The sequence below is a fragment of the Leopardus geoffroyi genome, chromosome A2 (genome assembly GCF_018350155.1).
Source record: "Leopardus geoffroyi isolate Oge1 chromosome A2, O.geoffroyi_Oge1_pat1.0, whole genome shotgun sequence".
NCBI lineage: Eukaryota > Metazoa > Chordata > Mammalia > Carnivora > Felidae > Leopardus > Leopardus geoffroyi.
This window is the reverse complement of record NC_059331.1, coordinates 84,773,727-84,785,287: the sequence shown is the minus strand read 5'-3', so window position 1 is coordinate 84,785,287 and position 11,561 is coordinate 84,773,727.

The window sequence follows — 11,561 nt, the reverse complement described above, 5'->3', positions numbered from 1 at the left end:
GATAAAAAGCTATGTATCAAGTTTTTCAGGCTTGCTGGCACCAGCCATTATAATCATCCGTCTAATGTCTTTGGCTCACAATAACTATCTGATTATAATATTGCTTCCCACACATATTTGCCCCAGGAAAAGAATGTGCTGATCAGCAAACACGAGTATCCTTTCTTCTCAATAACATAATCTTATTCTGAAATAACAAGTTGCCTTTCTGGTTTTATAAACAGTCTAACAAAAACACTTTGAATGTATGTATCTTCCTGTTGGATATCAGCCTATATCTTTTTCTGTTACAGTCTATTCTTGGAAGAATAGTCTTTGTCTCTGATTCAACATCCATTCATTCATTCAACCAATGTTTGTAGAGGACTCCATACATGAAGAGAAGAAGCGTTCTAGCTCTACATTTAGTGAACTGTCAAAATAGGACCATGTTCTGTGGGCTTCCCACTCTCTTATGACTTCTTTAGATTTGGAAATCTTTTCAACTCATGCAAAGACAGTGAATAGAGTGTTCAATTACTTGAATATTTAAGAGTTTTTACATTTAGCTCAATGACATACTGAATCTTACTGAAATTATAATTTTAAATGATAAAGAAAGTAACCAGAAAAGTCTATCGCTGATAATCACTTCATATATTTTCCTGTTTTCTTTTAAATTTTCCAACCTAGAGTACTATGTAAATAAAATCTCATTTCCACCCAATTCTGCACTCTGCCTGTTTGTTTAAACGGACTTCACTAATTGCCCAACTGTAATACATTGATTCTCAAGAAAATCCAAGATACAAAAGAGTAAAGTTGAATATGATTTGAACTACTTTTCTCTGGAATTTATTTTCTTTCCACACCACCTGGGACCTTTCAACCTCCCAGCATTCGAGGTTTTTAATCCCTTCAGCATTTCTTCTCAAACTCAGTGTGTGTGTAAGTCATGTGAGGATCTTGTGAAATTAAAATTATGATTCAGCAAATCTGGCATGGAGTCCAAGATTCTACATTTCTGACAAGCTTCCAGGAACTTTGGATACTGCTGATCCAGGGACCACATTTGAGTAACAAGACCCTAGAAGACCAAGATATTAATAACTTGGCATGTTTTATAAAGACAATTCTTACAAAGAACAACATGCATACATTGTGATAAATATTCTTGGTAACATGCAATGATTTGCCCTTAGGGCCTAAGCCTTGTGCCCAGCATTGCCCGGGGATGCAGAATCATAGAAATAAGCCTTCTGTTTTAAAAACTAAGCATTAACCAAAATTACTACAAACCAGTAAGCTGGTCATTCTAGGCAACATCAGATCTTTAGGTATGGACAATTGTGTGTTAATTAGTATAACTGATAAATGTTTAGCTCATTGAAGTTTCTTAGCTGCAAACACAGAACTCAGTATGCATACCTTGTGGAAACTATTTTGAACACAAGTACAAAATATAAAATATGAATGTAGTATGATCATCAATTAATTAAATGTTGATTGAAGTGTTCAGGATATTTCAGGCCACATACTGCTTCTACCTCTCAATAAACCTTAAAATGCTCTGATATCACCTTGCTGTATTCTATTAAGAAAGGGGACATTCTAAAAACTCAGTTATCGTATTTTTATGGTAATTAGAACTATCAATTTCTGTTGTTTTTTTTTAGTCAAAGCAGTCTCATTTACATGAGTACAATAAACGTTTTGAAGTGTGGTGAGGATCGTTTCCATAATTCTATATATCTTATCTTTCCTTAGTCTTCTTGAACCTGACATCTTGCTATAATTTGCAAAACGGAAATTCATTCAGAAATAAAAATTCTTGGTAGAAAAGTGAAAATCAGGAAGACAGACACCACTTTTAACATATCTTTTCTCTTTCATCATTAACCTAGTGAACAGAAAGAAAAGCTTACAGAAGTAGTTCACTATAAAGGCAGGATTCATTAATTTGCTAGAAATAGACATCATTTTCATCCAGGTTTAGATTGGCTCATACCAAGCGCTGTATGATTTCACTTGGAAATGGAACCAGTGACAATTCGCTACATGCCTGAGCTAAATACAAAAATTGTACCTGTGCCATTACTCTTTCTGCCTAGAACACTCTTGTAAGCATAATAATAAAGGGAAAGTTACAAATATTAACAGCAATACTAAAATACTCTTAAAATATGTCTTTGAATGTGTGTGCTTCACAACCATCTGTATACTTTTTTTCCAAACAGGAGTCTTAATCTGTTTGTATCTTGGCATTCCAGCAAGCATGTGTATCATGTTCAATCATGAGTGTGTTCATTTAATTGAGAGGATTGAATAAATTATATGCTCCGTTGATAAATGCACTTTCTTTTTTAAATAAATAAGGGTTTTTTAAATAAGCAAAATGACAGAATACTTGAGTAAGTCACTTATCCATATTTTACTGATTTTGAAATTTGTGTCAGGAACTTCAGTTTATCTACAGAAGCTACATACTTATTTATCAGGGTTCCCCCCCCTCCGAGATAAGGCAGTGTTATCAGATGAAGTCAAATAACATTTCCATGAAGCTTTTTCTTGTACCTTGAGAAGCTAGCACTTAGGCAAATAAAGTAGAAGTGTGCCTCGTAAAGCCACATCCTCAATGGATGTCTTTTAGAGGCTGCACTTTCTACCTTTTAAATCGAAGCAGGATACTTAGAGCCCTCAGAGATAAAACAGCAGCACCTACCTGTCTCTCAGCATCTGAAACCACAGTCTGTACCTGTCATTTATCGTTTTGTAAATGAACTAAAAATAAAAGATTGATGTGTTGTGTGAGAGCCACAGTTTCTGTTAATGGTCTACTGAGAAGCCATGTGTTTAGGACACTGGATGTTACTCAATGGCTCTCTCTCCCCCCATGTTTTAAAGAGAGTTTTTGGAGCATTTGTTATTTTTTCCCCGCTTTGACTTTGAAGTAAACTAATCACGTTGCTTATAAATTTCGTGCTTTTCTATAAAGACAGCACATGATTTTGCTTTCCAACTTCACAGAAAATCAAGAGTTCCCAATTTCCTGTCCCTCCTCACTTAACTCCTTGAAAACAGCCTTGCATTCATATCAGTTTTCTTTCTAGTTTCAGGGGCTGTGCTTATGTACAAATGAACATTAACATGTATTGTTGTCCAGATGTTGTCTGCATACTAGTGCCCCCTCCTGCTAAGGAAAATATCCTCACTAATTATTTCTCTCTGTCTCAGTGTGTGTGTCTCTCTCTCCCTCCCTCCCTATCACCAACTCTCCATCCCTACCTCTATCTCATCTGTCTTCCCCTCTCTCCTATATTTTCCCAACTTCTTCAGTTCCACCTGCTCCTTCTTTTCAGACTCTCTCCTTTCAGAATATAAATACTCCTAATCTCTTGTTCTAAAAATAATATCCTATAGCTGCCCTCTCTTTCCTTCCTTTCAAAACCAAACTTCTTGATAAAGTAGAGCATTCCCCTCTCCATTTCCTCACCTCTAATCCAGTCGAGAACTTACTGCAATTTGGCCTCTGCTCACAGAACTCTTCAAGGCACCAAAGACATCAGTAACTTCCTCTCACTGAACAGTTTCTAGACGGTATTTAACTTGGAGTTTGTGGCATTTAATAGAGTTGACTCTTCCCTTCTTCAATGCATTCCTTCCTTAGCTTATCTTTTTTTGCTTCTATATTTCCTTCCTTTTCTCATTATTTTTGAACAAAAAATATTTAAATAAAATTATGTGCAGAGTTGAGCAAATTCTTATATGTAAAAGGAAAACAAGTGCCAATCTGATTGTACAGAAAAAAGGCATCCAATTACCCAAACCCTAAAATTATATATGACATATATAATAAATAATATTATATATATATATGCATATATACACACACAACATTGTCAATGCTTCAAATTAGGTAAACACATACAACTATAAGTTTATCTTCATTTATCAGCATAGGAAAAACTACTTTGTTCTGTGCACTCATCACTGGATGCTTGAATTGACCTAACCAACAGAAACCAATAAGTGGGAAGGCACAAAAGTAACTCTTCCCACATTGTATGATTATAGAGAATAGGTGTCAAATTCTCAACTAAGTTTTCTGTTTCTCAAAAAGGAAGGTTTAAAAGGTACTAATCTGAAACCAGTTTTTTTTTTTTTTAGTATATTTATTTATTTTAAGGAGACAGAGACAGTGCCAGTCGGGGGAGTGGCAGAGAGAGGGTGAGAGACAATCCCAAGCAGGCTCCAAGCTGTCAGTGCAGAGCATGGGGCTCAAACCCATGAACCATGAGATCATGATCTGAGCTGACCAAGAGTAGGACACTTAATCGATTGAGTCATCCGGGCGCCCCCGAAACTAGTTTTTAAAAAGCAACTTAATCTTTCTGTTTCTGCTAAATTTTATATTCATATACATGAGCCAAAATGTATTCCTTTCTTAGGGCTGCTGTAACAAGGTACCAAAACCTGGGTGACTTAAAACAACAAATTTATTGTCTCACGATACTATAGGCTAGAAGTTAAAAATCAAGGAGTTAGTAGGGCCATATTCCCTCTGGAGACTCTAGGGAAGAATCCTTCCTTATCTTGTCTAGTTCCTGGTGCGTGCCAGCCATCCTTGGTGGTCTCTGACTTCTACACACGTCACTCTAATCTCTGCCTCTGTTTTCACATCCCTTCTGCCTTTATGTCTCTGTGTCCAAAGTTTCTTCTTAAAGAAGAAACTTAAAAGGATGCCAGATACACTGAATATAGGACTCACCCTAATTCATAACTCATCTTAAGTTAGTTACATCTGCAGAGACCCTATTCCCAAATGAGGCTACATTCACAGATTGTAAAAGAAGACATATTTTGGGGGAGACACTTTTCATCCCAGTACAAATGGAAAACCAAACTTGATATTTTGTAAAATAAAAAGAGAAAAGGAATTTATTATTGTGTTTAAATGAATAAATACATAGTATATTGTTTTTCTTCCTCTGCAAACCTTACTAAAACAACAGTAAAGGAATAAAGGGATAAAAAGAGATATGATGAAAAAAACACCCCCAAAAATCCATGGGAAGCAGAGATAATTCAGGCTCTACTCTTTTTATTTATTTATTAAAAACATTTTTTTTAATGTTTATTTATTTTTGAGACAGAGAGAGACAGAGCATGAATGGGGGAGGGGCAGAGAGAGAGGGAGACACAGAATCGGAAGCAGGCTCCAGGCTCTGAGCCGGCAGCCCAGAGCCCGACGCGGGGCTCGAACTCACTGACCGCGAGATCGTGACCTGAGCTGAATTCGGACGCTTAACCGACTGAGCCACCCAGGCGCCCCATGGCTCTACTCTTTTTAAATGTGAATATGCTCTAATATTGTCCGATAGACATTTGAATAGGATGCTGTGAAAAGGAAAAATCACAGAACAAAATTATGACATAAATATATGAAATAACTATCACTATACTTTATATCCTATTTATATATAACATATATATTCATAAACACATATAATTATATAAAATATAAATCATATAAATATATATGGTAATACACATTATATATGATTTATATACTTTATATATATTTATGTGTTTATAAATATATTTATGATATAAAAATAATATGATATGAAATAAATAACACTAGAAAAGGATTGAAAGATAAATCCCAGGACCAAAAGTAAAGCAAAGAATTAAAGAATAAGAAGTATATAAAGAAAAACAGTAGATAAGTCCATGGGGGGTTTATAGTCCACTTAATAAGAATTATAGACAGAAAAAAGGGAATGAACTATCAAGAAATTATTTTTTTGAAGATATAAGGAACATAAATCCCCAAACTGAATGTGCCAGCAAAAATGGCCACTAGAAAAAAATGAAAGAAGACCCCACAAAACACACGAAATGTGAAATTTCAAATAACAGCTCTAAAGTAGAAAATGTAAAGTTTCTGGGGAAAATCACAAAGGTCACCTATAAGAGATAGCAAATTGTGATAGAGTTGTGTTTGCCTTCTCAGAACAACAGTGAATGACAGAAGACTTTGGAGAAATACCTTACAAATTTTTAATGAAAATGATATTTGATGGAACAGAATAGAAAACCCAGAAGTGGACCCACGACTACATGGTCAACTAATCTTCAACAAAGCAGGAAAGAATATCCAATGGAAAAATGACAGTCTCTTCAACAAATGGTGCTGGGAAAACCGGACAGCGACATGCAGAAAAATGAACTTGGACCACTTTCTTACACCACACACAAAAATAAATTCAAAATGGATGAAAGGCCTAAATGTGAGACAGGAAACCATCAAAATCCTAGAGGAGAATGCTGTCATCAGCCTCTTTGACCTCAGCCTGTGCAACTTCTTACTAGATACATTACCGAAAGCAAGGGAAACCAAAGCAAACATTGGGACTTCATCAAGATAAAAAGCTTCAGCACAGGAAAGGAAACAAATCAGCAAAACTAAAAGGCAACTGACGGAACAGGAGAAGATACTTGCAAAAGACATATCAAATAAAGGGTTAGTATTCAAAATCTAGAAAGAACGTACCAAACACCCAGAAACAAATAACCCTGTTAAGAAATGGGTAGAAGACATGAATAGACATTTTTCCAAAGACATCCAGATAGCTCACAGACACATGAAAAGATGTTCAACATCACTCATCATCAGGGAAAAACAAATCAAAAACATGATGAGACACCACCTCACACCTGTCAGAATGGCTAAAATTGAAAACAGAAGAAACAACGGGTGTTGGCTAGGATGTGGAGAAAGGGGAACACTTTTGCACTGTTGGTGGGAATGCAAACTGGTGCAGCCACCCTGGAAAATAGTATGGAGTTTCCTCAAAAACCTAAAAATAGAATTACCCTACGATCCAGCACTATGAGGTATTTACCCAAAGGATGTAAAAATACAGAGTCGAAGGGCTTCATACGCCCCAATGTTTATAGTAGAATGATAAACAATAGCCAAACTATGAAGAGAACCCAAATTCCCATTGACTGGTGAATGGATAAAGATGATATGGCTAGAATATTACTCAGCCATCACAAAGAATGCAATCTTGCCATTTGCAAAGACATGGATGGAGATAGACTGTATTATGCTAAGCAAAATAAGTCAATCAGAGAAAAACAAATATCCTATAATTTCACTCATATGTGGAATTTAAGAAAGAAAACAGGTGAACATAGGGAAAGCAGGGAAAGAGAAGAGAGGGAAACAAACCACAAGAGGCTCTTAATGACAGAGAACAAACTATGAGTTCACAGACAGACGTGGGTGGGAGATGGACTAAGTGGGTGAGGAGTGGTAAGGAGGGCACTTGTGGTAAGCACTGCATGCTATATGTAAGAGATGAATCACTGAATTCTACTCCTGAAACCAATATTGCACTGTATGTTAACTGATAATCTAAGTTAATAAAAGGAAAAAAAGAAAATGATATTTGATGAACAACTTTATACTCAGACACTCTATTGATCAAAAATGAGAATGAAATAAAGACATTTTTAGGAATGGAAGCACCCAGTTACTCATTCGTGGGAAGCCACTGGAGGATATGCTGGAACAAATGATGGAGCACCGTAGGAAAGAGACAGATGTTGGATATAGTAAGCAGTGAGTCAAAGCCCAAAAAAAAAGATGGCACAGTTTTTGAGGATGACAATGAAGGGAAGTACCGGGACAATAGGATGTGCAGATAGCCTCAGGGCAACCAGTCCATACTGGATGAGGAGAATGGACAGTTACAGTGAGGTGTTCTTGATATATTACTGGTTCAAAGAAAAAGCCAAAGTGGCATAAATTATTATGGAAGAAAGGAATGTTCAGATGAATTGCAAATGGAGACAAAAGTAGCTTTTCACAGCGGGGAGGAAATCAGTTAAATCACTACGTTCCAAGACAGAATTTACTTTTCTCTCAGTTATCTACAACTTACAAAAAGCTGCAAATCAGCTCAAAGAAAAGGGGCTAGAAAATGATAACTCAAGGAGTCTATAATAAAAGATGCACAGTTTTCCTGGAAACACAGGGAAAATTTTCCTGCACGTTAAAGGACAAACACATTAATTTTGTGAAGTCGATGTTCTTTGCAGAGGAAGAAACTCAAGCTTACAAACTGGTTACATAAGTAATTTATGTATGTATGTAACATATTTATCTATGTAACATATACATGTAGCTTATATTTCCACAGTCAGCAAAGACATAATTAGGACTGTAAATTGTACACGTATATGTGTGTGCGTTTTCAAGATTCCTCCTTGATAGTGCTAATTGTGATTTTCTTTTTAATATTTCAAAAGAAAGTAACAGGTTCATGTGGCTTATTTTTTTTGAAGTTGATATTGAAAATGTATCACCTAAGAACAAGCCAAAGTAAAATAATTTTGCTTTTCAGGGTCTTTACCTATAGTGAATATTGTCATATTTTTTTTTCTTTTTGTTCCTAAGAAGGGGAGGCAATTTCAGGACAGCCAGGAGCTTGGATATCTGTCTCTGTGTGAGGGGACACAAAGATTCCACCTCCTTCCCAAAAGAATGGCAGCCCTCTTTGTGTGTGTGTTTCCTTATGCATGATTACCACATTTCTTTCACATTTTCCCTTTTTTTTTACCCCTGTCTTTGTAAATTTGGTCTCCTCCACTGTGTTTTACCTCACTAGTCTGACTCTGACTCTGATATCCTAGGTCTGGTCTGAATCTGGCCATACTTTGCTAACTTTGGCTACAGACTTCCTGTAATTAGTTTATAAAAAGGAAACAAGGACCACAGGGACAGTGCTGGTGTCACCCTTGTCCAATTTAGTTCTTGTGATATTTATAATTATCAGGCAATATTTACAATAGCCAGTAGGGTCAAATACATCCCTTTCAACTTATAGCTTTCCGCAGGAAGCCACAGAAACTCCTCCATTCATACAGTGTGCTGGAGGGGCTGTTGGGAAAACCAGGTGCTTGCAGGAAGTTAGACTCTAAAACTATGATAACCATAAAAAAAAAAAAAGAGTATGTTTTTAAAAGGCTGTTAAAAGTCATTTGAAAGGAAGGGCAGCAAGGGTATGTATAGTCAAATTTGTCTCCAAGTTTGCATGTTTAGTCCTTCCATGGAGTTATTGTGTACCTATTGCATGGTAAAGTCATAATTTTATCAGGTGACTCAGAGCTTATTAGCATCTTTGGAAATTACTTCATATGACTCATCAGAGATAAATAAAATGAAATGTAGAAGTTTTAACTGGTGCTTTCTGAAAATATCATATCCTTTAATCCAGGTCACAGGTCGGGGAGGTAGGTACCATGTCCCCCTGACCCAGAGGGTGAAAACCAGTCTAATCAGTGGAATTAATTATGTGACAACAGATAACTCGGCCAGATCTCCCTCACCTTCTAGTTTATTAAAGAATAAGGGCGCCTGGGTGGCGCAGTCGGTTAAGCGTCCGACTTCAGCCAGGTCACGATCTCGCGGTCCGTGAGTTCGAGCCCCGCGTCAGGCTCTGGGCTGATGGCTCAGAGCCTGGAGCTTGTTTCCGATTCTGTGTCTCCCTCTCTCTCTGCCCCTCCCCCGTTCATGCTCTGTCTCTCTCTGTCCCAAAAATAAAAATAAACGTTGAAAAAAAAAATTAAAAAAAAGAAAAAAAGAATAAACCTTTTTTTTTTTTTTTTACCTGAATAGGACTATTGAATATTGTTCAGGTAAAAGACAGATATTAAATAGGCTTGCAATAAACCATCACTTTGCCAAGATTATACCGTTTTTCTCTAATGTAGAGAGTCATGGTAAAGAGAGTTTGGTGAATTCAAGAAACAGTGTCATCAAACTACTTCACCCTAATTCAGTTATTTACTTCTGTTAGTCAAGGAATCTCCCTGGGCAGTACGAAGATACAATAACACAATCACTGCACTTAGTTTTATACACTCCATGAAATAAGTATCCTTGCACTATAATAGTAACCTCAAATCTTTAAAAATTATATTAGTTGTCTAATAATGAGATGGTAGATTAATAAGTAGTCAACATCCATTTTTTAAAACCTTTTAGTTACGTTAGGAAGTACTTGCTAGATACCTTAGGTTTGGGTGTTTGTGGGTGTTGTAGGCAGTTTCTACCGTGACTGCCGGTGATCGACATCTCCCGATATTTACTTGTGCCATTGTGCAATCTCTTCCCCCTGAGGGTAGGCTGGACTTAGTGGCACAGTTCTAATGATTAAAATATGGAAGAAAATATGGTGTGTCGCTACTGAGACAGGGTTATAAAAAGACTGTGGGGCTTCTGTTTTGGGTGCTCAGTCTCTCTCTTATTACTCATTCTTGGGAAGCAAAGCTCTCATATTATGAGCCATGCTATGGGGAGGCCTATATAGTGAGAAAATGAAGTCTGGCCAACAGCCAGAGACAAACTTCAGCTTGCAAACAACATGGAAATGAACTTGGAATTGGATTCCTCAACCCCTGTTGATTCCCTAGAGAACTGCAGCCCTGCTGACCACTTAACTACAGGTCCTGAGAGAGAAACTATGCCAGAACCATCCAGTTAAGGCCCTCCTGGATTCCTGACCCTCACAAACAGAGATAATAATAAATGTTTGTTATTTTTAAGCGGCTAAATTTTGGGATCATGTGCCATGCAGCAATAGGTAATTAACAAGAGTACCATGTGCTATGGCATTATCTTGAATATTGAAAACATTAATCAGATGGCAGTTTATGAGATATCAGTTGTCTAATAAGACAGTATCTTATGAGTCAACATTAGCTACTATAATTACCTTGTTAGATTTGAAAAATCGTTAGTCTATTTAAAGGAATACTTGATAAATATCTTGGACTTTAGAGCTATTTGGAAAGCATAACAACTCATCTATCTACAACTTCCCACCAAATTCCCATAGGTATTAATATACTGTCATATGCCAGAGCAAAAGGGCATCAACCTCTACCTGATACTAAGAAATTGTAGTAATGATTTTATTTAGGCCCATATTTGGGGAACAAATAGATTCAGGCCTTAAAACAGCATATCTATGAGAAAAGGGTCTTAATTTGGGTGTCAATGGGTTGACTGCTTTAAAGATAATATTATCCTCTGTATTTTTGTGGTATTTATATTTATATTCAATTTATATTCAATTATATATTTATTCAATTTATACTTAATTATCCTTCAAGATTAAGGAGAGTTGCTTTAAAAAATGTTTTTATATTATGTAATCCCATTTCTTTTTTTTTTTTTTTTTTCAACGTTTATTTATTTTTGGGACAGAGAGAGACAGAGCATGAACGGGGGAGGGGCAGAGAGAGAGGGAGACACAGAATCGGAAACAGGCTCCAGGCTCCGAGCCATCAGCCCATAGCCTGGCGCGGGGCTCGAACTCACGGACCGCGAGATCGTTACCTGGCTGAAGTCGGACGCTTAACCGACTGCGCCACCCAGGTGCCCCTGTAATCCCATTTCTAATTTCCTGTAAGCAATCATGTAGAGAAAGAATTTTGTAACTAAGCGATATGCTACTGTTTAGAAATGCTTATCTGATTACATATATTCAAATCAATCATATATT